The 27,781-nt window shown below is 42.7% G+C and overlaps 1 protein-coding gene across 8 annotated transcripts in view; it reads right to left on the reverse strand.

The window, feature by feature from the left end:
- The window catches only part of phactr1 (phosphatase and actin regulator 1), a 537,086-nt gene that overhangs the window by 459,009 nt on the left and 50,296 nt on the right, over positions 1-27,781 (reverse strand). The window contains exon 1 of one of the 8 annotated variants that reach the window (XM_059653711.1): positions 2,274-2,294. The exons of the other annotated variants lie outside the window; for them this stretch is intronic. The gene's annotated coding sequence lies outside the window, so the exon portion shown is untranslated. Of the gene's footprint in view, positions 1-2,273; positions 2,295-27,781 lie in introns of those variants that run through there. 8 annotated transcript variants of the gene reach the window in all.

Genomic DNA, 27,781 nt, shown 5'->3' on the forward strand with positions numbered 1-27,781 from the left:
AGTCTCATTTGTTTTCATATGAAATAGGATGTGAAGTCAAAGACGGTTCTCAAGTCATTCAGACTGATGGAAGTCTTGTTAGCTGGAAGAAGTTGAGCTCCAACTTTCAGGACCAGAGCTTCATTATCTGCCGTGATACATTCAGGAGGCCGAGAGCTGCATTCGTACCACGTCCCAGGATGTGGTCATCCAGAGCCCAAGAGTGTGTAAATGGCAAGGGAACCGGTTGCCACCAGCAGACAAGATAAAAGAACAGAGTTTTACTTAAATAGAGAATGGCTTCAGAATTCTGATTTAGAGGGAATTAGGTATTCTGGTACATGAAATCACAAAAGGCTAGTATGCTGGTATAGCACATAATCAATCAGGTTAATGGGATGCTGTTCTTTATTACAAGGACACCCGAACACAAAGAGGAGGCTGTTATGGTTCACCTATACAAGGCCACTGACATGTGTGACCGTATGTCGAGTACTATATCAGTTTTGGTCTCCATATTCAAGGTAAGCTGTTACTGGGTACCTTCATACTTAAGATGGTGCTGCAAGTGGTGACTTATAAACTTGTCAATATGCTCATTTGAGTACAGATGATAATACAGCTAATTCAAATTCTAATTCTAATTTTGGGACCAGAGACTATAATTCCATTAGTTTTAAAATAGCTAGAAAAAGATGGGTCAGGTCCACAAGTTAAAGTTATAAATTGGGGCAATGCACACTCAACTGTCTTAGACAAGAACTTTCTGAAGTTGATTGTGGGAGACTTCGCGCTGTCTGGTAAGTAGGACCAGCACATTCCTGTTAGAATGAAAGGTACAGCTAACAGGAGTAGTGAACCCTGGATGACTTGATTTATTGAGATGCTGGTCAAGAAAAAGGAGGCATATGACATGTATAGGCACCCGGCGTCAAGTGAATTCCTTGAGGCATATAGCTGGTGTCACAGCATCTTAAAACACAAATCAGGAGGGTTAGTGGGCACACAAGATGGGTTTTTGCAGATAAATAAAAAGGAGAATCCATAGGGATTTAATAAGTACATGATGGGCAAAAAGAGTAATTTGGGAGACAATAGGGCCCCTTAAAGATCAACTCGGTCATCCATGTGCAGAGGCACAAGAGATGGGAGGGATCCTAAAGTAATATTTCTAGTCAGTATTTACTACCAAGAAAGGCATGGATACTCGGAAACTTGGGGAAATAAATAGTGATGTCTTGAACAGAGTCCAAATTGCAGAAAAAGTAGATGCTGGAATTCTTAAAAATGCATTAAGGTAGATAAATCATTTGAACTTGATGAAGTGTATCCCAGGACATTGTGGAAGGCTAGAGAGGAAATTGTGGGGACCCTAGCAGAGATATCTGGATCGTCGACAGCACGGGTGAACTGCCCAAACACTGGAGGGTAGCTAATATTGTGCCACTATTTAGGGCAGGCTGCAGAGAAACACCTGGGAACTACAGACTGGTAAGTCTAGCGTCTGTGGTGGCTGGTTGTTGGAGGTAATTCTGAGAGCCAGAACCTACAGGCAAAGACTCGTCTGCGACAGTCAGCAAGGATTGGTGCATAGGAAATCGTGTCTCACAAATTTGATTTGAGTTTTTTGAAGGAGTGACCAAGAAAGTAGATGAGAGCAGTGCAACAGATGTTGTCTATATCGACCTTGGCAAGGCCTTTGTCAAGGTACTGTATTGTAGGCTGTTGAGTAAGGTTAAATCTCATGGGATCCAAGGTGAGCTGGTCAATTGGATTCCAAATTGGCTTGAGTTAGAGTGGTGGTAGATGTTGTTTTTCTAACTGGAGGCCTGTGACCAGTCGTGTGCCTCAGGATTAGTGCACAGCATGACATTTTATTGAAATGATTTGGATGAGAATTTAAGAGGCACGGTTAGTAAGCTTGTGGATGACGCCAAGATTGGTGGTATAATGGAGAGGGAATTTCTCCAGAAATTTCAGTTTTTGTTTCAGATTTCCACCATCCTTCTTTGCGTCTTTTTCTTACATTTCAGCATATGGCTTAGGCGAACACTAGAGTGCAGCACAAGGACAATAAAGTTCTGAGGAAGGGTCACTGGAACTGAAGCGTTAACTCTGTTTTCTTCTCCACAGATGCTGCCAGATCTGCTGAGCTCTTTCAGCAACTTTGTTTTTGATGCTGAATTACAGGCTTAACACAAAAACTGTCTCCTGTTTTTCCTAATTAGGATTACAGAGTTTTTAATGGTATTCCTGATCAACATTCCTCCTTTAACACAACTAAAGCAGCTTACCAGATCATTCATCGGCATTGTTTGCAGTAGAGTCACAATCAATCGACTGCACTTACTGATGAACACCAGTCTCTGCATTTACAAAAAAAAATTGACTGATGGTGAAACATTTTGCAATGTCCTGACATGCTGTAGGCTGCAAGGTAAAAAGTTCAAGATATGACTTGTTTTATGAAAATATTATCTAACAGCAGATTTGGGAAAACAAATCCTGTAAGCACTCTGTCTACGTGTGATGTAAACGTTAAAGAATTATGAACCCCTAGGTCTCTGTTCTACAACACTACCCAAGGCCTTACAATTAATTGTATAAGCTTGTTTGTATTACCAAAATGCAATACCTCACATTTATCCAGATTGAACGCCACCTGCCATCTTTCAACCCATTTGATCAAGATCCTTTCATAATCTTAGAAACCCTTTTTTTACTGACCTTTTTCCACAACCAATTTGGTGCTGTCCGCAAACTTACTAACTATGCCTCGTATTTTCTCACCTAAATCATTTATATGAATGACAGTTTTGTAAAACAATGGTAGAAACAAAAGCAGATCTCGTGTATCCCAGGAATATTTGTATCATCTATAACTATGGGTGAGGTCCAAATGACTGAAGAGTGGCTAATGTTATACCTTTGTTTGAGAAGGTATATTAGGATTGGTCTGGGAAATATAGGCCTGTGAGTCTGACTTCAGAGGTGGGTAAGTTGTTGGAAGTGATTCTGAAAGAAAGGATTTACATACATTTGGAGAGGCAAGGAATGATCAGTTAACATGATTGTAAACATGGGAAATCATGTCTCACAAACTTGTTTGAGCTTTTTGAGGAAGTAACTCGGAAAATTGAGAACGGCAGAACAGTAGACTTTGTTTACTTGGACTTTAGTAAAGCCTTGGGCAAGGTTCCACATGGTAGACTAATTAATAAAGTTAGATCACATGGGATTCAGAGTAAGCTTGCCAGTTAGATACAAACTGGTGTAGCGGCAGCACACAGAGTGATGGTGGAGGGTTGTCTTTGGACTGTAGGCCTGTGGCTAGTGGTGTTCCACAAGGATTAGTCCTGGGTCCACTTTTGTCATTTTCTATAAATGATTTGGTTGAGAATATAGAAGGGATGGTTAGTAAGTTTGCAGATGACACCAAATTGGTACTATTGCAGACAGTGAAGAAATTTACCTAAGATTACAAAGAGATCTTGATCAACTAGGTCAACGGGCAGAAGAGTGTAATCTGTGAGTAGTTAGAAAGCCTAAGATCTTTTTTAACCACTTAACTGACGATGAGCTCTTGTAGACCCCTGAACAACAAGCTCCTGTCACTGCTTTAGAATGTTTAGAATTGCTTTTCCACAGTCTACATGGGTATTCAATTCTGTATGAGGATAATTAAGGATGTGGTCATCACAGCTTTAATTCTTGCGCCTGTCTGTAATACCCCTGTAATTATGTTCCTCCATGTGTTATCTATGCTATTGTTTAACTTGAACATCCAAGTACATGCTGTTCTTAAATGGTCCGACACATTCTCTCTTTCCAGCGCTTCAATGTTTCTTAATGAATTCTATTTTGTCATTCCTTTCCGCATACCTTATATCCCGGAGCAAAAGCTAAGCAGTCCTGTGGTTTTTCTGAACTAAGTCTCTGTTAATACATTAAGACACATTTCCACATGGTCCTTTGTATCTGTAACCCGTCCAACCTTATCTACCACTCCTAACATGAATACGTGCATACAGTGCAAACGTAATTTATACTTTATTGTTTTCCTCTCAATGTGACTCCAATTAACACCCTTCTGTTTCATGCACATTGATTTTTTTCCTACTCTAGTGCTAAACCCTGGTTCCTATTTCTCTGCCAAACATTTAAACTTTCTCCCATAGCCCAAGAATTGTTAGAGGAGGACATGCATCTCAGCCTTGTTGTGCTGTAACTTGCACATGCCCCATCTCCTGCACAGCCAGTCAAATGTCCCAGGAAACATAGAACATAACAGCACAGTACAGGCCCTTCGGCCCTCGATGTTGTGCCGTCCTGTCATACCAATCTCAAGCCCATCTAACCTACACTATTCCATTTACGTCCATATGCTTATCCAATGATGCCTTAAATGTACCCAAAGTTGGCGAATCGACTACTGTTGTAGGAAAAGCGTTCCATTCCCTTACTACTCTGAGTAAAGAAACTACCTCTGACATCTGTCCTATATCTTTCACCCCTCAATTTAAAGCTGTGCCCCCTCGTGCTTGCCGTCACCATCCGAGGAAAAAGGCTCTCCCTATCCACCCTATCTAACCCTCTGATTATTTTATATGTTTCAATTAAGTCACCTCTCAACCTTCTTCTCTCTAATGAAAACTGCCTCAAGTCCCTCAGCCTTTCCTCGTAAGACCTTCCCTCCATACCAGACAACATCCTAGTAAATCTCCTCTACACTCTTTCCAAAGCTTCCACATCCTTCTTATAATGCGGTGACCAGAACTGTACACAATACCCCAAGTGCGGCCACACCAGAGTTTTGTGCAGCTTCACCATAACCTCTTGGTTCCGGAATTCGATCCCTCTATTAAAAGCTAAAACACTGTATGCATTATTAACAGCCCTGTCAACCTGGGTGGCAACTTTCAAGGATCTGTGTACATGGACACCGAGATCTCTCTGCTCATCTACACTACTAAGAATCTTACCATTAGCCCTGTACTTTGCCTTCTGGTTACTCCTACCAAAGTGCAGCACCTCACACTTGTCTGCATTAAACTCCATTTGCCACCTCTCAGCCCAACTCTGCAGTTTATCTATGTCTCTCTTCAACCTACAGTATCCTTCGTCACTGTCCACAACTCCACCGACCTGAGTGTCGTCTGCAAACTACCTAACCCATCCTTCTACGCCCTCATCCAGGTCATTTATAAAAATGACAAAACAGCAGTGGACCCAACACCGACCCTTGCGGTACACCACTTGTAACTGCTCTCCAGGATGAACATTTCCCATCAACTACCACCCTTTGGCTTGCTGAAAGAAGACAATTTCCGATCCAAACTGCTATATCTCCCACAATTCCATTCCTCCGCATTTTGTACAATAGCCTATTGTGGGGAACCTTATCGAACGCCTTGCTGAAATCCATATACACCACAACCGGTTTACTCTCATCTACCTGTTTGGTCACCTTCTCAAAGAACTCAATAAGGTTTGTGAGGCACGACCTTCCCTTCGCAAAACTGTGCTGGCTATCCCCAATCAATTTATTCTTTTCTATCCCTTATAACCTTTGCCAAAACTTTACAAACAACTGAGGTAAGGCTCACTGGTCTATAATTACCAGGGTTGTCTCTACTCCCCTTCTTGAACAGGGGAACCACATTTGCTAACCTCCAGTCATCTGGCACTAATACTGTAGACAATGACGAGTTAAAGATCAATGCCAAAGGCTCGGCAATGTCCTCCCTGGCTTCCCAGAGGATCCGAGGATAAATCCCATCCGACCCAGGGGACTTATCTATCTTCACCTTCTGAAGGATTTCTAATACCTCTTCCTTGTGAACCTCAATCCCACCTAGTCTAGTAGCCTGTATCTCAGTATTCTCCTCGACAACATTGTCGTTTTCTACAGTGAATACTGTTGAAAAATATTCATTTAGCGCTTCCCCATCTCATCTGACTCCACACATAAAACTTACCACTACTATCCTTGATTGGGCCTAATCTTACTCTCGTCATTCTTTTATTCCTTAAATACCTATAGAAAACCTTAGGGTTTACCCTGATCCTATCCGCCAACAACTTCTCATGTCTCCTCCTGGCTCTTCTGAGCTCTGTCTTTAAGGTCTTTCCTGGTTACCTCGTAGCCCTCAAGTGCCCTAACTGAGCCCTCACATCTCATCCTAACATAAGTCTTCTTCCTCTTGAAGAGAGATTCCACCTCGTTCGTAAGCCACGGCTCCCGCACTCTACAGCTTTCTCCCTGCCTGACAGGTACATACTTATCTAGGACACAGGAGCTTTTCCTTGAATAAGCTCCACATTTCTAATGTGCCCATCCCCTGCAGTTTCCTTCCCCATCCCACGCTCCCTAAATCTTGCCTGATCTCATCGTAATTGCCTTTCCCCCTGCTATAACTCTTGCCCAGTGGTATACACCTATCCCTTTCCATCACTAAAGTAAACATAACAGAATTGTGATCGCTATCACCAAAGTGCTCACCTACTTCCAAATCTAACACCTGGCCAGGCTCATTACCCAGTACCAAACCTAACGTGGCTTCGCCCCTTGTTGGCCTATCTACATACTGTGTCAGGAAGCCTTCCTGTGCACACTGGACAAAAACTGACCCATCTATAGTACTCGAACTATAGTGTTCCCAGTCAATATCTGGAAAGTTGAAGTCCCCCATGACAACTACCCTGTCTCTCTCACTCCTATCGAGAATCATCTTTGATATCCTTTCCTCTACATCTCTGGAACTATTCAGTGGCCTATAGAAAACTCCCAACAGGGTGACCTCTCCTTTCCTGTTTCTAACCTCAGCCCATACTACCTCAGTTGACGAGTCCCCAGGCATCCTTTCTGCAACTGTAATACTGTCCTTGACCAACAATGCCACACCTCCGCCCCTTTTACCATCTTCTCTGTTCTTACTGAAACATCTAAATCCCGGAACCTGCAACAACCATTCCTGTCCCTGCTCTATCCATATCTCCGAAATGGCCACAACATCGAAGTCCCAGGTACTAACCCATGCTGCAAGTTCACCCACCTTATTCCGGACACTCCTGGCATTGAAGTAGACACACTTCAAACCAACGTCTTGCTTGCCGGTGCCACCTTGCTTCCCTGAAACTTTATTTCGGACCAATCCTTTCTCCAGCTAGATACTCAATGGTTTTGTCCTCATGTTACTACACTCAATACCTAAGTACTTTTCTAATTTATCAGACAGATTTTCCAACACTTCATTCAGATTTCATTAATCTTCAATTTTAGCACAGAGTAGTTTTCAAACAATAAATGTATCGAAGAATTGCCATGGAGACTTTGGTATATTTAACCAAGTTCACCTTCTTACGCATTCTTCTATCCATGCAATGTCCACCTCTTCCATAATCACAAACCACAGGAAAACACACTCTCTGCAGCCAGCTGGTTAGGATCGCCTTATCTTGTGGTTGGTTGATTCATTTTTGTTCCGCAGATGTTGTTATCCTGCTGGATAACATCATCAGCGCAGCCTCCGAAGAAGCGCCCATTGTGTTTTCCCGCCTGGTTTTTAAACTCTGGGGTCCATTGAGCTGGATTACCTCACTTCTGGTTTTCCTTCGCAATCGAGCCTCTATGGGGTCAAGTTCTATGTGTTTATGGATGGCTTTCTTCGTGGAGTACCAGGCTTTTAGGAACTCCCGTGCCTGTCTCTGCTTTGCTTGTCCCAATCGAATTGGTGGTTCTCCTTATCCATGTGGATAGAGAGTGAGTGAGTACTGGTCATGTCTTTTTGTCGCCAATTAGTGTTAGTGTACCCTTGCTGTTAATTTCTTGCCTGGTTGATCTGTTAGGTTCACTTTTCGGAGACCCTCACGGACTTGATGCAATAGCAAGACAATTTTTTATTATTGTGCAAGTAAAAGCTATGGAGGATCACTGTACTCAACCTGGCACAGAGTGCTGAGTTCCCTAAGCAATTCTCCCCAAACAGCAGACAGTACCCACTTTTTATACTCTATTTTGGCTGATACATAAAACAATTACTACATTTGGAGTATACAGAGAACAGGATACAGCACTGATCGTTCACAAAGTGACTGATAACAACAGGATGCGATTTCAAGCCGCCGAAGTATCTGGCTTGAACAAAGGTCACTGACCTGGCCACTTCAGTAGAAACAGAAGTTTCATACCATTACAGAAGTTTCACCCCTTTACAAATATTTCCCACCCAATCCTATTTGGGCAGGAAGTTTAAGACAGTTTCCACATACCCCTGTGTAAGAAGATAAGGAGCATAAAAATCAATGGGATGTTATCCCATTAACATCTCAGTCCGATGTAGCATTTGTCACACAGTCTCTGCAGGGAATCTTGTACATGACACTGGTCCTGTCAAAAGTGGTAGTGGATCTTTGGTTCCAATGATCAGTTGTCGTAGGGTTGATGTGAGTTTGTGTGCTACTCTGATGCCAAGCAGTCATAGGAGTCTTGTGGTTAGTTCCAATGTGTTCCTGATGCACGGTAGCATGATGAGTGTGTCAGGGTGTGTAGTACCTTCCTGGTGTTGTTTGTGGATTAGGCATCTTCTGACAAAGTTTTTTGGATATCCATTGTCCTTGAATACATGGAAGAGGTATTTTTCTTCTTCTCAGCGTAGTTCTGTGCTGCTGCAGTGTGTTGTTACCCATTTAAACAACGTTCATACGCAGCTTCGTTTGTGTGTGTTAGGATGGTTACTGTTGAAGTTCAGTACTTGGTCCGTTGACAGAATTCATTCAGAGGAAGGGTCACCAGAGTTAATGTTTTGGGTCTGATTTTTTTCTTCACAGATGCCGCCGGTCCTGCTGAGCTTTTCCAGCAACTTGTGTTTTGGTTCCTTATTTACAGCATCCACAGTTCTTTCAGATTTCAATTGCACAATAAGTTCGAAGCAGCAGCCTATACAGACAAAAGCAACGTGAATGAGCAAACTGATCAGAAAATGGTGCATAATGCTATTCAGTAGCATTGGAGTCAATGGGAATGTCGTGGTAATACAGGACGGTATAGCCAGGGCGATGGTCATGGTCCTCCGTATACCAGAGGGCTGTATAGCCTACCTGGTACTTGGGTTCAGGACATCTGCTCTGTGCTGGACAGGAACCTTCAACTTTTAGCTGTCATAATCTTTGTTGTGATTATTGTTTTCTATACCTTGATTTAAGAATGATGTTGACTCAAGGTCATAAGATTCTGTTGTGGGATTTCATGTGAGTGAACTGGTCAGTTCTTGAACTGCAGATCTTTGGTCATGGGACAGGGCATCCCACAAAATAACATCCTTTTCTTCCCTTCTGTACTACAGTAACTTGGCTTAGAAGCTTGGCACTCCCTTCCCTGAGATCATTCTCCACCAATCCCCTCTCTTTGGTGAATACCAACAGAGTATTCATGTAGGACCTCACCTACCTCTTCTGGCACCACATATATGCTCCCTCCTTTGTCCTTGAATGGGCCACCCTGACTACTCTCTTGCTTTTTATATACATTTAAAAAGCATTGGCATTCTCCTTAATCTCATTTGCTAACAACTTTTTATGACCCCTTTTACCCCTTCTAATTCCTTGTTTCAGTTCTTTCCTACTTTCCTTGTATTCTTCAAGGGCTTCATCAGTTCCCGTCCTCCTACGTCTTACATATGCTTCCTTTCTAACCAAGGTAATCACCTGCCATTTGAAATACTCCCACATGTCTGATATAGATTTATCCTTAAACAGCCATGTGTTCATCATATATATTCTGCTGTTTCTACTCTGACTAGTTTGTAGCATTGGTAGTAACCCGAGGCAACTACCTTTGATATACTACATTTCAACTTTCTTCCTAGATCTCCTTCTTCCACTTTTAGGAACTCATCCCTTTTCTTAACCCATATCATTAGTACCAACAGGTACCATGACCACTGGTTGTTCACCCTTCCCCTTCAGAATATCCTGCAACTGCTCCAAGACACCCAGGACCCTGGCACCAGGGAAGCAACACACCATTCTCAACTCTCGTTTATGACCACAGAAACACCTACCTATTCCCCTTACAAGTGAATCCCTTATAACTGTAGAATTACTACACCTATCTCTCCCTCCATCTGCAGCAGAGCCACAGTGCCATGAGTTTGGCAGCTGCTGCTGTAATCCCCGGAGGGGCCATTCCCCTTAACAGTATCCAAAATGGTTTATCTGTTTTGCAGGGCAACAGCCACAAGCAGGTTCCTGCATTGTCTGTTTAGCCCTCCTGCTCTGCCTGACGGTCACCCATTCCCTTCCTACTTGTGGAGACACAGTCTGCAGTGCATCCAACTCTATCTACGGGCTATTCATGACACTCTCCACCTCACGAATGCTCCACACCATTCACAGACACCACCCTAACTCTGACAGTCAGGTTTCCAGGAGCTACAGCTGGGGACAATTCTGACAGATATGCAGGTCCCTGGCACTGGAAATGTGCCCAGCTTCCTACACTGAGCAAGAGGAGCAAGCTATATTTTGGAGCTCTCCTGCCATGTCTTACCCCTTTCAGTTGATTAATTCTTAGTATTAAAAGAATTTAACATTGTAAGTCAAAGCTTCTGATGCTGTCTGCTCCAATAACAATTTCTCAAAAAATTATCTGTTACCCACCGACAATTTCCAGAAGCAGTCTAGGCTCATGCTCTTTATCTACTGGAACTCTTGCTGCCAATCCACCTCTCACAATGTTCTGTCTCCTCTGAACTTTGCCTCTCCATTTTTTTTTGTACAGGAGAAAATACTACACTAACGTAATGTTTGGAGCTAACCGTTCCTGAACAGCAGGTTCTTGCAGGATACCCTTCATGCCCACACAGACTGCCAAGTCCATTCCCAGAATGCAAACAAGCAACAACTCAGCATCCTCTGGTTATCTAAAAATCCCTTAAATTCCCCTATCAGATCGGCCTCCACCACATCCCGACAGTGTTCCAGACTCCAGACTTGTGTAAAAAAGTGCCCCTCATGTCTTCTTTGAACTTGCCCCCTCTCACCTTAAATACACGCCCCCCTAGTATTAGCTATTACAACTCTGGGAAAAAGATTCTGACCGTCAACTCTATCTATGTATCTCAATTTTATAGACGTCGATCAAATCTCCAAATAGCCTCTCCTTACAGCTCATACGTTCTAATCCAGATAGCATCCTGGTAAATCTCTTCTGCACCATCTCCATAGCCTCGACATCATTCCAGTAACATTGCAACCAGAACTGAATGCAATAGTCTAAATGTGACCTAACCAAAGTCTTACAAAACTGAAACATGGCATCCGGATACTTGCACTCTAAACCCTGACCATTAAGGCAAGCATGCTATATGCCTTATTTACCACCCTATCTACTTGCATGGCGACTTTCAGAGAGCTAAGATACCTCTATATTTCAATGATACTAAGATTCTATGATTCTACACCCATCCACAAAAAGTACTGAGATTATGGTTGGGGCTTGCAGATTTGGCCAAAAGAAACACTGCAGGAGGCGAGAATTAGGAGTTATCAGTGCTTAAATGCTTAGGGCTATATATTAAATCATTGAAATATGTATAGCGAAACACTTGAAGTGGGATGTAGTATGTTGGGGTATCATGGTAATTAGGGTCGGTCATCAGCGATGTCTGAATAATTATTGAAACCTAGTGTGTGAAGTCTAAGACAAGCCGTCTCCTCCCAAAAAATATCAGGCTGAATTCAGCCTAAGAAAGTTATCTCCCAGAGCACCGAGCGATCCTTAATCTTCTCATTCCCCTTTGATCTGCAGCACGAGTTAGTTGGTATAGAGTTCACATAGTGGAGGATGCACATTTGCAAGGGTAGAAGACTGGAGCCAGGGATGATGAGCAGGAGAATGAGACAGAGACAGGAAAAACATTCCCAGTATGAACTCTTCATCAGGAAGTGACTATCTTATTTCAACCAAAGTGCATAATCTGTGCTAACACGGTGTGAAGCTGGATGAACACAGCAGGCCAAGCAGCATCAGAGGAGCAGGAAAGCATAATCTGTGCGATGACTTTGTTTTATCATGTGAAGACAGTTCAGAACTATAACTGTTGTACAAAATAAGTAGCAGAATATAATAACATCACTAACACACTACAGACACCAAGGTGTGCAGCTGGATGAACACAGCAGGCCAAACAGCATCAGAGCAGGAAAGCTGTTGTTTCGGGTCTGGACCCTTCTTCAGAAATGGGGGAGGGGAAAGGGGATTCTGAAATAAACAGATGGGGAGGGGAGGCGGATGGAAGATGCATAAAGGAGCAGATAGGTGGACAGGAAACAGACGGCTCAACGAGGCGGGGATGAGGCTGGTAGGTAGGAGGTGGGGGTGGGTTTGCAGTAGGAGGAGGGGGATAGATGGGAGTAGGTCTGGACAGGTCAGGGAGGCGGGACAAACTGGGCTGGTTTTAGGATGCAGTCGGGGACAGGGAGAATACTAATACACTGGCCTTTTGTGGAACCTGTAAAACACAACCGTCTCAAATCAATCCATAGTGTCAAAGCAACGAAGGACTGTATCAGCAGTGGCTACGGTTACACCTATCATCATGAATCTTTTTGTTAAGGACCCTTCTAGGATTGGCTAAGGTGACTTCTCTCATTTTGCCATTATGAATCTTGATATCAGAAGATGGAAACAATTTAATTCTGCACGTTGCAGACTGCTATCATCTGCTTTTGGGTTTGTTTTGAGAGCACTACTTTGAAATGCGGAGAGAGATTAACTCATATAGCTCCAACGATCATAGAAATTTAGAATCTCTACTCTACAGATAGAAGCCATTCAGCCAGCCAATCTAGTCATAGTATCTCAACAACATGGAAGCAGTTTATTTGACCCATCCACACCCATTCTCCAAACAGCATCCCACCCAGACCCATTCCCTACCCTATCATTGCATTTCCCACCTGAGACACTGAGCAATTTAGCATAACCAATCCACCTAACCTGCACATCTTGTGACTGTGGGAGGAAACAGAGCACCTGGAGGAAACCCACACTGACACAGGGAGAATGTCTGGGTGGTTTTGCGTAGTCGCCTGAAGCTGGAATTGAACCAGAGTCCCTGGTACTGTGAGGCAGCAGTGCTAACCACTGAGCCACTGTGTTGCCCAAAAACCAAAAAGACAAGCTCATCCAGGATATAGAAGTCATTGAGCAGAGAACATACAAACAGTACAGCAAAGGAATGGGCACTTTGGCCCAGGATGTGCCCAGCATGACATCAAATTAAACTAATCCCTTCTGCCTGCCCTTGGTCCATATTCCTCCATTCCTTGCATATTCATGTACTTACTTAGAGTCATACAATCAGAGCTGTACAGCAGGGAAACAGATCCTTTTGGACCAACTCATCCATACCAACTAGATATCCTAAATTAATTTAGTCCCATTTGCCAGCATTTGGCCTAGATATCTCCAAAAACTTCCGATTCATGTATGCATCTACATGTCTTTTGAATGTTGTAATTGTACCAGTACCCACCACTTGGAGGAGTTGTGGAGAGCGTGGAGGGCTGTTGTGGGTTGCAACAGGACATTGAAAGGCTGGGCAAAGCAGATGGAAATCAACCCAGAAAAGTGTAAAGTGATTCATTATGGAAGGTCAAATTTGAATGCAAAATACAGGGTTAATGGCAGGATTCTTGTCAGTGTGGAGGAATCGAGGGAACTTCAGGTCCACATCCGTAAATCCCTCAAAGCTGCTACCCAAATTGATATGGATGTAAAGATGGCTTGTGGTGTGTTGGCTTTCATTGGCAGGGGAACTGAGTTTAAGAGCAACGAGGTTATGCTGAAGCTCTATGAAACTCTGGTTACACCACACTTGGAATATAGTATTCAGTTCTGGTCACTTCATAATAGGAAAGATGTGGAAGTTTTAGAGAGGGTGCAGAGGAGATATACCAGGATGCTGCCTGGATTGGAGGGAAAATCTTATTGAGGAAAGTTTGAGGGTTGAGCTAGAGCTTTTTCTTAGTCGGAGTGAAGGAGGATGCCGGGTGACTTGATAGAGATGATGACAGGCATAGATAGAGTGGACAGTCAGAGACTCTTTCCCACGGCGGAAATGACTATTATGAGGGGGCATAATTTTAAGGTGATTGGAGGAAGGTATAGAGGAGATGTCAGAGGTAGCATCTTTCCACAGAGAGTCGTGGGCATGTGGGATGTGCTGCCGGCAGTGGTAGTACAGTCAGATACATTAGAGATTTTTACGCGATTCTTGGCTAAGCACATGGAGAATAGTAAAACATAGGGTCTGCAGGGTAGATTGATCTTCATAAGATAAACAGGTTGGCACAACATTATTGGCTGAAGGGCCTGTACTGTGCTGTACTGTTCTATGTTCCATGTTCTTCCTCTGGCAGCTCATTTCATACATGCACCACTCTCTGCATGAAAAAGTTGCCCCTAGCTCCCTTTTAAATCCTTCCCCTCTCACCTTAAATCTATGCCCTCTAGTTTTGGACTCCCTCACCCCAGGAAAAAGACTTTGACTATTCACCCTATCCATGCCCCTCATGATTTCATAAACCTCTATAAAAGCTCACCCCTCAGCCTCTCACACTTCAGGGGAAATAGTCTCAGCCTATTCAGCCTCTTCCCTTTAGCTCAAACCCTCCAAACCTGGCAATATCCTTGTAGATCATTTTTGAACCTTTCAAGTTTCACAACATCCTTCCTATGACAGGGAGACCTGAATTGCATGCAGTATTCCAATAGTGGTCTAACCAATGTTCTGTACAGCCATAACTTGACCTCCCACCTCCGACCCAATGCACTGACAAATGAAAGGCAAGCATACCAAACGCCTTCTTCACCATCCTGTCTACCTGGGACTCACTTTCAAGGAAATATGAACCTGCGCTCCAAAGTCTCTTTGTTCAGCAACTCCTCCTGGGACCTTGCCAGTAAGTGCATAAGTCCTGCCCAGGAATTTTTATGTCCTTAAACATCCCTATCATAGCTGCCTCCACCACTACCCTGGCAACACATTCCAGAATCCTACTATTCTCTGTAGGAAAAAAAAAGCCCCTAAAGCCCCTCACATCTCCTTTGAACTTTTCCCCTCACCTTAAATGCATGCTCCGTGGTATTAGACATTTCAACTCTGGGAAAAATATTCTGACCTTCATCACCAACCCACCAAAGATATCTCACCCTACTGCCGTAACCCCATATTTACCTTGGCTAATCCACATAACCTACACTTTCCCGGACACTACAAGACAGTTTTGCAGGGCCGACCCACCTAACCTGCACATGTTGAACTGTGGGAATGAACCAGCACCTGGTAGAAACCCATGCAGATATGGGTAGAAAGTGCAAACTTCACACAGACAGTAAACCAAGGCTAGAATCAAACGCAGCTAACCAAAATGCCACCATGCCGCCTGCTGATTGAATACGTGTTCGTTTTGTGTCTGTGTTCAGCATGCCATACAGATTAATGTCAGTATTTTAGTGACAGTGATGATGCTTCTGCAAGTCCAGTATTACCTCAGAATTTGAGTTAACATGTCAAACCAAGAAAGTGCTACTGGGCAACTAACTAACAGCTGTTTCACCATTCCAGCACGCAACCCAACCACACCAGGGGAACATCATATAAATGAAAGCCAAGCTGCCACACAAAGTATCAACTCAAGGACTGAGGTATTCAAGCAATGCTTTCACTCCCTAGATCATCCATGTCATGCACTGTGGTGCACGTGTCAATTTTATTATGGTCTGGTATATTCTGCATAATCTGTTGCAATCATGAGGGCAAAGCCCTCACTGCTAAGTACATGGTGAAGAGAAGAAAGATGAAGACAACCAACACAATCCCTCTGCAACAAAATTCCCATTCCACAAGTAGCCCAAAGATTTTCTTTCCTATTAGTGACCATTACAGTGCCCCCTTGGCCACAAAACTAAAATAACGACACTTCATAACAACCATTCCAAATGAACCTTCTCTGCAAAGACACCATCCAATACATTTTAACAAAAGTCAGCCAGTGACCCTCATGCATTCCCTGGAGGGTCATCTCACAGCTGTCTACACTTGCATGACTACAGTGTTTCCAAGTTTCATTAAGATACAGTTGATTAGCAGAATGTCCTTGAGAAATTGTAGAATGATCCAGTCAGTCCTATTTTACCATTCTATTTCCTTCGTAATACTTTCCAATTTCCTCTGGATTGCACATGAAGTTGGTGGAAGTGAGACAGAGTACACAGTCCTCACTACATCCCCTCCTGAATCCCTTGCTTAAAAGTCTTAAATCATTGAACTCCGGTCCTTCTACACTCAGCTTTTCCTTGGCTTTCTAATGCAAACTAGTCATAATATCATACACCTTTATCAAATCTTCTTTCTTTGCTACAAAGAGACCAAACACAGCTTCTCCAAATTATTCATGTAACTAAATTTCCTGAAACCGGAAATCAACCTGATAAAATTCCTCTGCACTTACTTTGATCCTTTTCTTGCTCCCAAAGTGCAGTGATCAGAACTGAATGTAGTACACTCATGGCCTAACCAGAGCTTTACAAAGAATCTGCATCACCTTTGTTCTTTTGCACTCAACTATACAAAAGGAAGCCCTGGAAGTCACATGCTTAGTTTCTCAACATGCCCTTCCATCCATGTACATGGATCCATAGATTCCTCGGTTTCTGCACAATGGAGAACCATGCAATTCATTTTGGGTAGTCTACGTAGATTTCAGCAAGGCTTTTGGTAAGGTCCAGCACAGGAGATTGTTAGCAAAGGTAAGAGCTTATGGGATCCAAGGAAATTTGGCTAAATGGTAGGAAGCAGAGACAGATGCTTCAGAGGTTTTATGATTAGAAGCCTGCATCTGGTGGTTCATAGCCACCATTCCCTTCAGATATCAGGGCAACTGGATAAAAGTGGCTACGAAGACATATTGGATGTTTAAACACCATGCCTGGGCATATAAACAGAGTATAGGAGTTATGCTGAAACTGTATAAAATATTAGTTAGGCTACATCTAATGAATTCTATGCAGTTCTGGAATCCATATTACAGAAGGGATGTGATTTCATTTGAGACGGTGCAGAGCAGATTTATCAGACTATTGTTTGGGTTAAGAGATTGAACAGATTGGGGTTGTTTTTGTTGGAGCAGAGGAGAGTGGGGTGGGGGTGAACGTGATTGAGATACATAAAAATTTCAGGAGGAGAGGCAAGGCTGTCAAGATGGAAATTTTCCCCTTGGTTGGAAGGATCAATAACAAGAGGAGGTTTAGAGGGATGTGAAGAAAAAGAAGTAGTTTTCCCTCAGAGGGTGACAGGATTCTGGAAATCAGTGCATATAAAGGTCGAAGCAGAAATCGTCGTAACATTTAAGAAGTGGTCTGATGTTCTCCTGGAATGTCAAGACATATAAGGCCATGGGCCAGGTGCTGAAAAATTAGATTAGAATAGTTAGGTAGTTGTTTTTGACTGGTTAGAATCAATGGGACAAAAGGACGTTTTCCTGTACTGTGGATCTCTATGACTCTCAATGCCTTCAACTCTCTCCAACTTTTCTTTCCCCAAGATGCGTGACCTCACCCTTCTCACGAAATTACATCCACCAATACTATAATCTGTTCTGCTAATATATGTTGTACTGAAATTGATTGGGATCATTCTCAGCTTTCATCACATCTTCAGGTTTAGTACAATCATCAAATTTTGAAATTTTTCTCTGTATTCTAATGTCTGTTTGTGATCAAATCTATCACCAAAAAAGCAAATGATCCCAATGCTCACTGTTAGGAACACCACTGTTTACCATTTGCTAGTCTGGCCAACAGCAATTTAGCACAGAGATAACAAAGTGTGGAGCTGAATGAACACAGCAGGCCAAGCAGCATCTTAGGAGCACAAAAGCTGAACTTTCGGGCCTAGACCCTTCATCAGAAAAGGGGGATGGGAGAGAATTCTGAAATAAATAGGGATAGAGAGGGGGAGGTAGACCAAAGAGGGATAGAGGAGAAGATAGGTGGAGAGGACAGTATGGGTAGGGAGGGGATAGGTCAGTCCGGGGAGGACAAGACAGGTCAAGGGGGTGGGATGAGGTTAGTAGGTAGGAAATGGAGGTGCGGCTTGAGGTGGGATGAGGGGATAGGGGAGAGGAAGAACAGGTTAGGCAGGCGGTGATAAGCTGGGCTGGTTTTGGGAAGCAGTGGGGGTGGGGATTTTGAAGGTGGTGAAATCCACATTGATACCATTGGGCTGCAAGGTTCCCAAGCGGAATATATGAGTTGCTGTTCCTGCAACCTACGGGTGGCATCATTACGGCACTGCAGGAGGCCCAGGATGGACATGTCGTCTGAGGAATGGGAGGGGGAGTTGAAATGGTTCGCGACTGGGAGGTGCAGTTGTTTATTGTGAACTGAGCGTAGGTATTCTGCAAAATAGTACCCAAGCCTCCACTTTATTTCCCCAATGTAGAGGTAACCACACCGGGTACAGCGAATGCAGTATACCACATTGGCGGATGTGCACGTGAACATCTGCTTGATGTGGAAAGTCATCTTGGGGCCTGGGATGGGGGTGAGGGAGGCTGTCAACTACACTTAAGTCAATTTTGTTTCCAACATTAAAAGGCTTACTGAACGAAAAAGGATCAGTTTTGTTGTTATCTAGTCTTTTATGCAGCAGCTTGCTATCAGAAGAGAGAGCGTTGAAGGGCCAGGGGAGCATGAGGGCTACAAGCGGCTTGCAACTCAATAGATGAGGTATAAGTATACTGAAGGATATTGGCTGTAGTCGTGCTGCTTTGTATTGTGTTGTATATCTGTGCCTGTCCCAAACTGTGGTTTTGCAGCCTGTGGGTGAACCATCTGCTGGCACTAATCACAATGGCTATTGGCTCCCATTGATTTCTTAGTCCCTGTCTGGAGGATTTAATGCACTTGCTCTTAGCCAATTCTTCTACCAGTGCTGCATCGGAGGCTCTTGGATCACATTTCCTACCTTGCTGAACCGTATTTCATTCTTCCAATAGATTAGAAGTAGCTGTTCAACAGAATCCAAAGTCAAAATGCCTTTCCCTTAGGAGGTGCAGGCTGGCTTTCAGTACAACTGGCTAGGTTTAAGTGCTGCAAACCTCAAACAAACATGGAGCACCTGCCAAACAGTGCTGCCACTCAGCATACATTTAGTACCAGACTGCACCCTGCTATCTTTCAAATATAGGAGGTAGCACAAAATTTCCATGTTGCCAGCATCACAACAAATGGGCACAAGCTAATGCGCAGTGCATTCCCCTCAGATATTCAGGGTTTATCTAATTTCTCCATATTATTTTTAAAAGCTTCCCTAATAATATTGATTGAACTGCAAGTATCAGGTTTGTTCTTTCACCTTTTTCAAATGAGAGTCTAATATTTCCAGTCCTCCAGTTCTCTGCCAGCAGCTAAATACCCAAACATATTGGAAGATGGGGACTAACGTCTTTTAATTTCTCATCTTTCAGCAAACTAAGATATATACCATCAGGAAAAAGTGGCTAATCGACTTAAAATGTTGTCGGCCTTTCTCTTTTCTTCTCGTTATTTATATTTCATCCAGTGTCCTGAAAAATCCATATTCAAAAAGAGCATAAGAAACGGCAAGAGGCCTAGCACCATTCAGCCCTTTAAGCCTGTGGCTACTATTTAATGAATTAATAACTCACTTAGTTCAGGCCTCAATCTAACTTTCATATTTACCCCTCTTAATTACTGGCACCCTTAGAGTTCAAAAATCTAACTCAGTTTTGTATATGATGTTCCATGATCCAAACTGCACTACTTTCTGGGGGCCAAAATTCACAAAATAATGACCCCCAAAAAAGATGATGTTCCTCATTGCCATCTGGATCCACTTATTTTGAAATTAGTTAAAAATTTTCCATGAGGGAAAACATCTTAGTATCCAACGTGTCATGTCTCCTCACATATTTCAATAAGGTCACCTCACATTCTTCTAGTCTCCATGCAGTATCCTCTTTCCTCCTTTGGCACTTTTTCACGTTCAAGGAAGAGTTGTCTTCACTGTGTTTCAATAAGTTCTGAGAAGGCTGACAAGTCCACTCCACAATCTGCAAACTCTGCTATATGCAAGCAAACGTTGATGCTTGAAGAGTCAAGGAGATGACTTGACAGACATTTACGCTCTGCCATAGATACCTCAGTTTTGGGACTGCATGTTTTCAACAACGTCTCAATATACGTGATGCCTTTCCAGATGAGCCTTCTCCACACAAGCCCAGGATTCCTATGTTTAATACCTTCAGAGATGCTTTGAGAGTACCTCTCAAAACATTTCCACCTGGGAGCCTCCTGCTTAAGCCAAGTTCAGAGTAGCGCAGTTGTTTAAAAGTCTACTACCAGGCATACAAACCAGATGTCTTGCCAAGTGGAGCTGGTTGCGAGCAATTTGTGCCTCAATGCTGGGCAGGTTGGTTTGAAGAAGGACACTGCAATTGGAATGCATAAGTTGGGAGGATTGTGTGAAGACACATCCAGTGGTACTGCTCCAGGGCTTTGAAGTGACTGAAGAATTTTTAAAAATTGTAGGGATCACTCAGTCACGGACCTTACAGCCTCAGGTTTAAGATCCTAGTCAACAAGTAATTTTTTCCTTAGTGAGTCAAAAACTAAGATAGCACAGTACAGACTATTGTGAATTTCATCATCTTATGCCTGCCTCCATTGAGACGAGACACCCCACCACCCCTTACCCCTACACTGAAGGAACCCCATGACTTCTTCTATGACGAGTAGTGTTTGTGCTTAAACAGTAGCCACATTGTAGGAAATAGGATAAATCAATAAGTAATAGCAGCATAAAAACAGACTAGACCAACAATTATGGATGACTTTACCCTTCATGTTGATTGACCCAAATGAACTGTGAAAGGGTAGCTACAATAACTGAAAAGAATGGCAAAATTGTGGCAGAGTCAACAAGGATTTATGAAAAAGGGCAATCATGTTTGACCAGCTTCTTGGAGTTTTTGAAGATGTTACTTGTAGCCTGGTGGATCTGGTCTTTTCCCCAGGATAGCTGAGTCCAAAACCAGAGGGCATAGGATTAAGGTGAGAAGGAAAAGATTTAAAAAGGGACCTAAGAGGCAACATTTTCATACAGAGGGTATCGCACGAATGGATTGAGCTACCAGAGGAAGTGATAGAGGCAGGTGCAATTACAGCATTTAAAAGACATTTGGACAGTTACACAAATAGGGAAGGTTTAGAGGAATATGGGCCAAACACAGGCAAATGGGACTGGCTCAATATAGGATTCCTGATCAGCATGGACAAGTTTGCCCAGAGGGTCTGTTTCCATGCTGTATGGCTCTATGATTCTATGTAGTTTAATGATATTAGGGAATATGGAGATAGTACAAGAAAATGATATTAAGGAAAAGTTCGGCCATGATTAAAAATGGTAGAGCAGGCTTGATGGGTTTAATAAGCTATTTCCGTTCTTACGTTTCTATGCCCAAAATGTTAACCGTCCATCTGCCTCTTATTTCTTGACTGTTAGGGTAATCTTTTGGCTTCTTTGTGGGTTTACTTTTCTTTCCCCAATAATTCTCATGTTTCTGATCTCTTTGAGACTTCTAGAAGTTGGCCCATGCATTTTCTGATGTTCTTGGAGTTATATAATGTTGGTCTTAGCATTTTGTTTAGATTTGATGACTAATTAACTCACATCTGCCCTCCTATCCCAAATAGTAGAATCATGTTATACATCACGATGGCTCACATGTACATTTCCAGCTTCAAAGACGGTGGAGTTTACCACTTGATCATGCTAAATGTAACCATGAAGTACTGATATTAAATTTCCATCACACAATTTTAATATCCACTTCATTGATTAAAGTGATTTTTGGAGAGGACAAATATTGACCAAAAATGGCTGCTATAATTATCTGACTAGAAACTGAGGCAAATTCAGGGAACCAATATGTAATGTACTAAAAATCAGTGTATTGCATCGAATCAACTATTCCATTTAAAGACAGTGAAACCAGAAAACTCAGTCAATGTCAAGAAATTTACATCTCTGAATTCACATTGCATAAGATCCCATAGTTGGATATGAAAAGGTTGTCTGCAAAGGCTTAGAAAAGTAATGAATGTAGATTCTAGAACATATAAATGGACACTATTCCAGAAGCTGATTTTGAAAAACAAAGCAGGAAGAAGAATATGAATTCATAAAGACAGCCAAGAAGACTTGTTCTCCAATAGCTTTATTTCTCAGAAGCTGCGTACGGTGTAAAGGCAACTTGGGAAAATAACCATACAGCAAGAATAGAGAATTATACAAAACAATTAAACAAAACAAAAACCACAGCTAAAAGGCTACCAACTCAGAGTTCACTCACAACTCAAAGACTCTAACAACTACACTGCTTGTTTCTTCATTAGTGAGAAATTACTTTTTGGGAGTGTGGCAAGTATCGGTAATAAAATTCTTCTTTCTTTCGAGAGGATCTTGGAATTAGCTGTTTCACTTCAAGCTAAGTTTTAATTGAAGTATGAGGAATGTGCCAAGAGGAAAAATTAAAATATTTGTTGCAACCGACTAATAAGGTGTTGAAAAAAAGGGAGCCAATATCATCTCCTCATCTTGTTGTAACAATTACAAAAGTCAAAATGAAGTGTATACAATGCTCTTCAACAAAAGTACCAAGTACCAATTCATGCCAGCCATCTCCGTAATACCCACCATTTCAGATGCTATTTTTCAGCTAACTCAATTCACTCCATGTGACATCAAGGTCGACAATGCTTGTCCGTTCTCTCTGCCATTCTTGTTACCAGCGCTACAATGCAAGTAGTTCAATTTAAGGGATGAGCTGTAATGCCTCCTCGGTAAACAAAAAGCTTAAAATGATTAAAAACTATAAAGTTATTTCCTCAGCAGCACAATATATAAAGTTAAAGCAGGAAAGTCAATGCTACAGCCTTTTGAAAGAACTTCCAGTTTTGATATAAAAGAGGCTGGATTTCTATGGCTTTAAGGGCACAATTCAAATCAAAAACATTACACAAAAAAGGTAAAAAAGGGCCAAGCAGCAATGACTGATGAATGATCTGCAGCTTGCTAGTCAAATTAATTTTTCGCTAATGTTCCTGATAATATTGTCTTTCAGTCAAGCTTAATGGAAACAGTCGACAGACATCTGTAAAGGGAACGCCATGGCTAATCTAAATCACATTCTTCAATGCTGCTGTGCAGAGCAACTTGGTTGTCCTTGCGCACGAATCACAAAGGGTTGGTTTGTCAGGCAACAGGAACTAAAAAGGCAAATGGAATATCGTCCTTCATTGCTAGAAGGATGGAGTTTAAAAACAGGGAGGTAATGCTGCAGCTGTATAAAGTGCAGGTGCAGCCACACCTGGCATATTGTGCACAGTTTTGGTCTCCTTACTTGAGTAAGGATGTCCTGGCACTGGAGGGTGTGCAGTGGAGGTTCACTAGGTTGACTCTGGAGTTGAGAGGATGACTTATGAGGATAGATTGAGTAAACTGGGTCGGTACTTATTGGAAATAAGAAGAATGAGAGGGGATCTTACGGAAACATCTATTCCCTTCATAATTTTGTCAAAGGTAGAAGCAGGGGTTTTTCCCCCCACTAGATGAAACTAGGAGGCATAGCCTCAAAATAATGAGGAGCAGGTTTAGGACTGAGCTGAGAAGAAACATCTTCTCTCAAAAGGGCCGTGAACCTGTGGGATCCCTGCCCAGTGAAGCAGTTGAGGCTTTTTCAAAGAACAAAGAAAATTACAGAACAGGAGCAGGCCCTTCGGCCCTCCAAGTCTGCATCAACATGCAGCCCATTACAATTAAAACCCCCTACCCTTCTGGAGACCGTATCCCTCCAGTCCTTTCCTTTTTATGTATTTGTCAAGAGGCCCTTCAAAAGTCACTATTGTCTGTTCCACTACCACCCCTGGCAGCAAATTCCAGGCACCCACCACCTACTGTGTAAAGAAACGTGCCTCGTACATCACCTTTAAACCTTGCCACTCGCACCTTAAACCTATGGTCTTTTACCATTGAAAAAAGCTTCTGACTGTCCACGCCCTTCATAATCTTGTAGGCCTCTATCAGGTCGACCCTCAACCTCCATCGTTCCAGTGAAAACAACCCAAGTTTCTCCAACCCTCCATATCAGGCAACATCCTGGTAAATCTTTTCTGCACCCTCTCCAAAGCCACTACATACTTCTGGTAGTGTGGCAACCAGAAATCGAACACAATATTCCAAATGTGGCTGGATTATGGTTCTAAAAAGCTACAACACTACCTGCTAAATATTTTTAAACTCAATGCCCTAGCTGATGAGGTCAAGTGTGCCATATGCCTTGATGACTACCTTCTCCACCTGCATTGCCACTTTGGGTGTACCCATCCACCCAGATCCTCTGCCTATCAGTACTCTTAAGCATTCTGCCATTTACTGCATATTCTCCATCTGGATTAGACCTTCCACAATGCAATACCTCAAATTTTTCCAGATTAAATTCCATCTGCCATCTCAATGCCCAAGTCACCAGCCAGTCTACATTCAGTTGTATACTTGGAGGCTCCTCGTCGCTATCCACAATTCCACCAACCTTTGCGTCATCAAACTTACTAATCAGACAGTTACATTTTCCTCTAAAACCTTTATATATATTACAAACAAAAGGTCTGATCCTTGAAGAATGCCACTCGTCACAGCCCTCCATTCAGAAACGCACCTTTTCACTACTACCCCCGTCGTCTACGACGAAACCAGTTTTTTATCCATCTTGCAAGCTCACCTTTGACCCTGTGCAATTTTACCTTCTCTATCAGTCTTTCACGAGGGACCTTGTCAAAAGCCTTACTGAAGTCCATGTAGACAACATCCACTGCCCTACCCTCATCGTCACTTCCTCAAAACACTCAAGTTAGTGAGTTATGACCTCCCCTTCACAGAACCATGCTGTCTCTCGCTAATACGTCCACTTATTTCCAAGTGAGAGTAAATCCTATCTCAAAAGAATCCTCTCCAATAATTTCTCTACCACTGATATAAGGCTCACCAGCCTGTAATTAGCTGGATAATCCTTGCCACCTTTCTTAAACAAAAGGAATAACATTGGCTATTCGCCAATCCTCTGGGACCTCCTCTGTAGCCAGTGAGGATACAAAGATTTCTCCCAAGGCCCCAGCAATTTCCTCATTTGCCTCTGTCAGTATTCTGAGGTATATCCCATCAGGCCCTGAGGACTTGTCAACCTTAATATTTTAAGACACCCAAGACAAGTCTTTCTCCATGGTGACCAGAGACAAAATTTTACTACTTCACCCATTTCCCCTGGCTCCACACAAATTTCCTTCCCTGTCCTTGAGTGGACCAACTCTCTGCCTGGCTACACTCTTAAACCTTGGGATTTTCCTTAATCCTATTGGCCAATGACTTTTCATGACTCCCTTGAGTCCTTCTGACTGATTGCTTAAGTTTCTTTCAACTTTCCTTAAATTCCACCCTTGCTTCATGTGTTCCCAGCCTCCTAGCATTGACAAACGCTTTCTTTATCTTTTTGAAAAGTCTCACAATATCTCTCATTATCCAAGGTTCCCTAAACTTGCCATACTTATCCTTCACCCTTACAGAAACGTGTTCGTCCTGAGTTCCCAGCATCTTACACTTGAAAGCCTCCCACATACCATATGTTGATTTGTCCTCAAATATCTGCCTCCAATCTACATTCTTCAGTTCCTGCCTCATTGTTGTAATTAGCCTTTCCCCAATTTAGCACCTTCACCTGACAACTACACCTTTCCGTCAGTACCTTGCAGCTTACTGAATTGTGATCACTGTTCCTAAGCTGCTCCCCCACTGAGATGTCAATCATCTGGCCGAGCTCAATCCCCAATACAAGGTCCAGTACAGCCCCTTTCCTAATTGGACTACCTAAATACTGTTTCAAGAAGCCCTCCTTGATGGTCCTTGCAAACTCCTCCCCATCTGTGCCCCAAGCCGTAAGGGAGTCCCAATCAACTTATGGCAAGTTAAAATCACCCACAACAACAACCCTGTTACTTTTATATCTTGCCAAAATCTGCCTGCATATCTGTTCTTCTATCTCCCACTGGGAGTCCTATAGCAAACCCCAAACATTATGATTGCTCCCTTCGTGTTCCTGAGCTCTACCCATATTGCCTCACTGTATGAGCCATCCGAGATGTCCTCCCGCTGTGCAGTTGTGATATTCCCCTTGACAGGAAGTGCAATTCCTCCATCCCTTTTACAAACACTCAATAAAATGTATGTGAAAAATAATGCAAAATTTAAAATCTGTAGTGGACATTTCAGATCCACTATGGCAGAGCAGGCTTGAAGAATGAACAGCCTACTCCTGTTCCTATTTCTTATGATCTTGGTAATTATGTGGTCTGACCTGCACTTGAAGACAACAGGAGCATTTTTATGCAGGTCTTCATTTTAACAGCTACATTTTAGAAGAAATTGCAAAATACTGAATGTTTATCGTTTGTTTCCAAGAGCACTTTATGCAAGTTAAACTTCCTTACCTATAGGAACTGTGTGCAGTTCTAGAATCCATATTGTAGGAAGAATGTGATAGCATTGGAAAGGGTACACAGAAGATCTACCAAAGTAGCTTTGGCTGTAGAGTTTTAATTAAGAAGAGAAATTGGACAGAGTGGGGTGGTTTTCCTTAGAGCAGAGGAGATTGAGAGAGGACATGATTGAGATGTATAAAATTATGATGGGCATATTTAGTGCTGATAGAAAGGAATTTAGCCCTTGATAGAGAGATCAATGACAAAGGGGCATGGATTTAAGGTAAGAGCAGAAGATATACAAGCAATACAACAAAAAGCTTTTTCTTCACAAAGGATGGCAGGAATCTGGAACTCACTGTCTGTAAAGACGGTAGAGGAAGAAACAGTCATTAGAATTATAGATTCCCCAGGTGTGGAAACAGACCATTAGGCCCAACAAGTCCATACTGGTCCTCCAAACAGCATCTGACCCTACCTCCTGCATTTCCTCATGTCTAACCCACCCAACCTAAACATCCCTGGGCACTACAGGCAATTTAGCATGGCCAGTCCACCTACCCTGCACATCGTTGGACTAAAGGAGGAAACCAGAGCACACAGGGAAACCCACGCAGACACTGGGAGAATGTGTAAACCCAAGAGTGGATTTGAACTCGGGTCTCTGGCGGTGAGGCAGCAGTGCTAACCACTGAGCCACTGGGCCTCATAACAGTTAAGAGGTGCTCAGGTGTGCACTTACAATGCCAGGGCATACAGCCATAAAATCAGCCTAATGCTAGAAAATGGGATTAGAATAGTTAGGTGGTTGTTTCTGACCAGCACAGATGGCTGAACAGCCATTTAAAGTGCTGTACAAAGAACAGTACAGCACAGAAACAGGCCCTTCGCCCCTCCAAGACTTCGCTATCACACGATGCTTTTTTAAAAACTAAAAGCTGTTTGCCTCTATGAGGTTAATAGCCCCCTATTCCCTGCCTCTTTGTACATCTGTCAAGATGCCTCTCAAACATTGCTATTATATCCATCTCCACCACCTTTGGTGATGCATTCCTGGCATCTACCACCAGTCTCAAAAACATGCCTCTCAACTCCCATTAAAAAACTTATCCCATTTTACAACCTGTCTGTCTATCTTCATTCACAACCTATCAAGCCTCCCACCTCACTGACCAATCCCCT

The sequence above is a fragment of the Stegostoma tigrinum genome, chromosome 2, assembly GCF_030684315.1.
Source record: "Stegostoma tigrinum isolate sSteTig4 chromosome 2, sSteTig4.hap1, whole genome shotgun sequence".
NCBI classification, from domain to species: Eukaryota; Metazoa; Chordata; class Chondrichthyes; order Orectolobiformes; family Stegostomatidae; genus Stegostoma; species Stegostoma tigrinum.